Below are 6,000 nucleotides of genomic sequence, written 5' to 3' on the forward strand. Positions count from 1 at the left end.
TTGGTGCAGATTCTAGCTCTTGGGGAGCTGTACAACATCGTAAGCCAGTGGAGAAAATAAGGGCCGAAACTGAACCTTTCTTACACCTCCCATAAAAATTCACTCTACCGAGTCTAAAGCCTTCTCGGCATTGAGAGAGGCTATGACTTTGCTCCCATTGTTAGTATGAGGGATTAAGAGGTTCAGAAAGGGGCGGCAGAGACTGATGTCGGTGCCTTTGCCTGGCTGGCATGAAGCCAGTTTGATCAACATGAATTATATCTTCCAGGACTCCGGATAACCGGTTTGCCAATACCTTTGCCAAGATTTTCGCATCCACATTAAGAAGAGATATTGGTCTGTATGAGGAGCAATTCTCAGGGTTCCTACCCGGCTTCGGCACCAACACAACCACCTCTGACATAGAGTCCAGCAGCTCCCCTAAGAGCAAGAATTGTTTGAACAGAGAGGTAAGCCTGGGGCAAGTAAGTCTAATGCCGTGTACACACGTAGCAGACTATCCGGCGGACTTAGTCCGGCCGACTTCCCGCCGGACTTTCCGAATGGGCTACTTGCCCACACACGGCACTTTTTCAGCGGACTAATACGGCGTACTAAGTCCACCGGACTATCTGCTGTACCTTTGAAATGAACGGACTTGACACTGTCAAATTTCGCGAAGGTCTCTGGTCTATCCATTAATATCTCCAAATCTGTGGCCCTTCCTATATGTTTTGCTCCCACTGATTTAGCCCTTATTAAACAAAACTACTCCTTTACATGGGCCACTTCCCACATACCCTACTTGGGGGTAGGACTGCCCGGAAATTTCCGCGATCTCTTTGGGGTTAATTACCCCCCATTGATTAGAAAACTTAAAAATACTATTAAAAGCTGGCTTTCTTTACATATCCCCTTTATAGGAAGAATCACAGCGCTCAAAATGGTCATCCTTCCCAGGCTGTTATATCTGTTTCGCTCTCTACCGGTTAAGCTTTCCAAATCTTTTCTCCTCAACCTTCAGTCCCATTTTAACAGATTCATTTGGAATAATAAGTCGCCCAGGTTTGCCAAGGGAGTCCTGTACGGCTCTATGAGAAGTGGAGGTCTGGGGGTTCCTCAAATTTGGTTGTATTATCTTACCTGCAGATTTACGCAACAAGCACAGTGGTCGATCCCTAACTCCAGAGTCCCTTGGGTGCGGTTTGAGAGTGATTCCATAGCACCCTTTTATCTCCCTGGCCTTATGTGGTCAACACATCGACCTCACTCAACCTAATGCACGCTTAATATTATAGTTGCGGACAGTCTACTACTGTGGCACCGCTACAATCACAAATACAACCTCACTTCGGAGAGCTCTGTGGGCGCCTCTTTCCTGGGCGATCCTAGGTTCCCCCCAGCCTATCTCCATACTGAGTCTTTCAGATTGTGGGTTCAATGCAAACTTACTCAGTTAAGGGACTTCGTGACGGGTTCTGACTTCATTCCCTTCTCGGTATTACAGACCCAGCACCAACTTCCTGACGGAGAACTTTTCAGATACCTGCAAATCCATCACTTCTTTCTCTCCCATTACAGACTCCGGTCCCAGGTCCAACTCACCATCTTTGAGGATTTATGTTTTAACTTCCCACGCCAAAAAGGCCTGATTTCCCTGATCTACAAAGTTCTTGAAGGACTTACAGTGGTTCAGACTCTGAAGTATAGATCACAATGGGAACAGGAGCTTGCACTGGGGACCGGTGTTGTAGACTGGGAAGAGGGATGGGACAACATGTGTAAATGCACCAGATCCTTAACAATTAGGGAAACGGCTATTAAAGTAATTACCAGATGGTACTACACTCCGGTACGTTTGCACAAGATTTATGTTCATACATTCCCCAGCTGTTTTAGAGGTTGCAATCACCTGGGCACCTTTGTTCACATCTTTTGGGACTGTGAGTTGATTCGGCCAGTTTGGCAAGAGATTTTGAGATTGATGGACAAGCTCGCTGGTCGTGCGTTGTCCCTTACTTACCACCACTGTCTTCTCTTCCAAACCCCGCCTGACACCCCTAAACTCCTAGTAAGGCTCATTCATTCCATCTGTGTCTCTATGCTATATATATAGCACTACATTGGAAGTCCCCGTCGATCCCTTTACCTCAGGTTCTCTCACACATTGATCAAGTAATGCTGACTGAAAAGATTTTCCATACTCTGCAGGACATGACTCATATATATGACCTAAAGTGGAACCCATGGTTCCTATTCCGATTACAAAAATGATCACACCTTGGGTTTTTTCTCTTGGCTAACTGAATTTTTTTTATTTTTTTTTTCTTTCTAAACTTTTCTCCTCTCTTTCTTAGTATTGCCTACTGTTATACATTACAAATATGAAGGTCAGGACATTGAATATGTTATCTTTCCCTTTCTTGCAGTCTTTTGTTGGATGTAAGATCTATACTAATGTTTATATTTTTTGTATGGTCCGTAGAGTCCTATGGTCTGTTTACCATTTTATTATAATCTTGTCATCCAACTGCTTATGATGTATATGTTATCTGATCCTTTTTGCTGACGCTGTTTTCTATTTATCGCTTTAATAAACTTTTTGAAAACAAAAAAAGAAATGAACGGACTCGCCCACACATGCGGAGGAAAGTCCGCTCATTTTGAGCGCGTCTCCACGAAGGAGGCCTCACTGGCCCCGCCACCTGGTATGGACTTAAAGGGGAACCCCAATCCCGAAAAAATCAGCGTGGGGTCCACATCAGACCCTTGTCCGAGCATGCTACCCGGCCGGCCAGAAAAGGGGGGGATGAGCGAGCGCCCCCCTCCTCCTTCGGGGGTCTTGTCCCCCTCTTCGGTTCTTCTTGCCGGGCCACCACGCCTTCTTCTAGCTCTTTTACAGGCGGTGGCCCGGTCTTCTGTCTCCACCGTGGCCGCTGCCGCGTCTTCTGCCGTCTCTTCTGGTACGGCTCAGGAGGGAGGCGCTCGCCCGTCCCCCCCTTTCCTGGCCGGCCGGGTAGCGTGCTCAGACAAGGGTCTGATGTGGACCTGGGGGGGGCCCCACGCCGATTTTTTTGGCGTTGGGGTTCCCCTTTAAGTCCATACCTGGAGATGCGCTCAAAATGACTGGACTTTTCTCCGGGCGGGAAAAGTCCGTTCATTTCAAAAGTACGGCGGACTTGCACGCGCACGGCCGGATTGTCCGCCGAAATGCCAGTCCGGCAGGAAGATTGGAGTGCAAAAATACTTTCTAAGTTCGCCGTACTTTCGGGTAAAAAAAGTCCGCCGGAGGCTACACACGGGGGGGATTGTCCGGCGGACTTGAGTTCGCTGGACTTTTCCACCCGATTGTTTGATCGTGTGTACGCGGCATAAGTGTTGTGTGTAGAACTCTACAGGTAGTCCATCAACACTGAGTGCTTTTCCTGGCTTAAGGAAACTGCACTTCTTCCAGTGTTATTTCTTGATCTAGGTCGGCACAAGTCTTGTCGTCAATCCTAGGGAACCTAACTCTGTCAAAATATAGATTCAAATCAGAGGTGATATAGGAGACCTGTGTAGAGTAAAGCTGTCGCTAGTAAAGGAGGAAGCGGTTGTTAATCTCAGTGGGTGTGTGCAGCATAGCACCAGTGTGATCTCTAACTCTGCTAATGGTAGTAACTGCAAACTTTCCCTTCGCTTGCCAAGCCAACAACCTACCATTCTTATTTCCAAATTCAAATATTCTTTGAGCAATGTGTAGTCGGGATTTACGGGTTATGTCTATCCAGGGATAGTTGCCATAGTTCAAACTGCCAATCCCCATATGCAGTGGGCTTTAGGTTTGTCACATAGGTGGCTTCTTTTTGACTAGCTTCCCTCTTCAGCTCAGCCAGCTATGCTAGAAATATAGGCACCCTGGGCACAGGCTTTAAAGGCATCCCAAGTAATCACAGGGATAGCAGAGTCTACATTAGCAAGCCAATAGTGGCACATACCCTCCTGAATATGTTCCTGTATGGCAGGGTCCTCCATCCAGAATCTGGACGGACACCAGATCCGTTCCCCCGACACCCCGGAGACCAGCCCAATCTGTACTGGAGCATGAGCTGAGACTCCCCTTGGGAGCATACTGATCTCAGAGATCTTGAGCAGCATGAAGCGGAAGGCGAGGGCCAAGTATATGCATGAGAAGGATGCTGACAAGAGAATTCTCGGTCATTGGGATGGTAATGATGCCAGACATCCACCAGATCAAACGCACCCATCCATTGGGCCAGTCCAGGGGACCACCGAGAGGTAGAGGAGAGCATGTCCAAATCGGGAGAGGGGGCATGCTGAAATCCCCCATATTCAATATATCATCAATGCCCTATGTTAACACTTTCTGCATAACAGCGGTAAGCACAGAGACATCAGTCATGGAGGCAAATAAAGACCCACCAACACCAATGGAGCATTAGATAGGAGAGCGTGTAGTATTATAAATTGACCTTCCGGATCTGTCTTCAGATCAAGAAGTTGAAAGGGGAGTGATCTATGCACTAGTATACTAACCCCCCTGGAGTAGCTGGAGTGCGTGGCATGATAGTGCATCCCAACCCATGCCCTCTTAAGGCCTAAGACACAAGATCCAATAAGATGAGTCTCTTGAAGTACAACTATCTGGGGAGAGTATTTTTTTAAGGTAATTAAAGACCAGGATATTTTCATAGCAGAGCTGAAGCCACGCACATTCCACAAGATTATAGTATGTGTAGACATATTGATGCTAATGAGAAAATGTGACGCATGGGAAGCAGGTAGGTCAGCACTCCAGCACTCCCATGGGCGACAGGCAGAGGCACAACCACACTCAGGGAAGTACAACCCCCTCTGTACCCTCCCCTCTTGAGATCAAACCATATTGCCTAGTATAAAAAGGTACCGTATTCCATACTGTAAAGGAACATTGTTCAAAATAGAAACACATAGAAACATATAACCAAACTTATAAACTTTAAATGTCCATTCATGGTCAGTAACGGCTGACCTTCCCATCCCCCCACCCCACAGATCCTACATAGTGTGTGTCTACTTGGTTCCCTAAAACCTGTCCGCAGGCAACTGGAAGCACTCAACTGCTGGAGATGCTCTGATAAGGAAGGATCACTATTACATATTTGGTGATCCTGCTCTTTGATTCAATCCTTCTCAAAAGAAGTACACCGCCTCACCACTCACAGCTTACCCGATAGACTTTTCCCCATCCCAATTGCTTTTACATCACTCCTCCATCCCTAAAAAAGAATACAATCACTCCTTAACTTTACACCTTCTATATGCAGCTAAGATGTGTATACTAGCTCAGTGGAAATCGGCCATCCCACCTACATTGGGAGATTGGATCAGACGAATAAGTAAAGTGGCAGAGATGGAGGATCTTGTACACCATGCCAAAGACACATCATCCAAGTTTCAGAAAACCTGGTCATGTTGGCACCACTTTCAAACAACAAGTGAATATTCTCAAATGCTATCTCAGTTAAGACTATTAGCACATGATGTTGAGTCAGAGGAGGAGAAGTGATGCACCCTCCCCTCTCTTCGTATTTTCCTACACATTACAGATACAGCCAGCATGCTAATACCCCTAGAACAACAACTTTTTAGGCCGACTCACCTCTCTAACCGACTCACAGGCGAGTTCCTCTTATTATCCCTTCCTTCCCATTATCCCCTCCCTAACATACAAGAGATTTCTCTTGATATTCCCTGTCCCCTAATAAACCCAATAACCAATCCCTACCAGTTCATCTGCCTGATTTGACTGATGCCTAGCCCTATCAAAAACATCATACCTCATGCAGGTTGCTAGGGGTCCGGTGGCCGCAACCTTATGAGAAATAGACATCTCCTAAGACACTAGGGTATTTATCATTACAAATGCTAAGTAATAGATAACATATATTAAGACAACATGCTGATGATGCTTACACACATAGTAAGCCCATAGAGAACTGGGAGCCATCCCAACAATAGATTATGAGCCCCAAGACTCTA

The sequence above is a fragment of the Lithobates pipiens genome, unplaced genomic scaffold, assembly GCF_037356315.1.
Source record: "Lithobates pipiens isolate NorthernLeopardFrog02 unplaced genomic scaffold, aLitPip1_a1.2 Scaffold_8, whole genome shotgun sequence".
Taxonomy (NCBI): domain Eukaryota; kingdom Metazoa; phylum Chordata; class Amphibia; order Anura; family Ranidae; genus Lithobates; species Lithobates pipiens.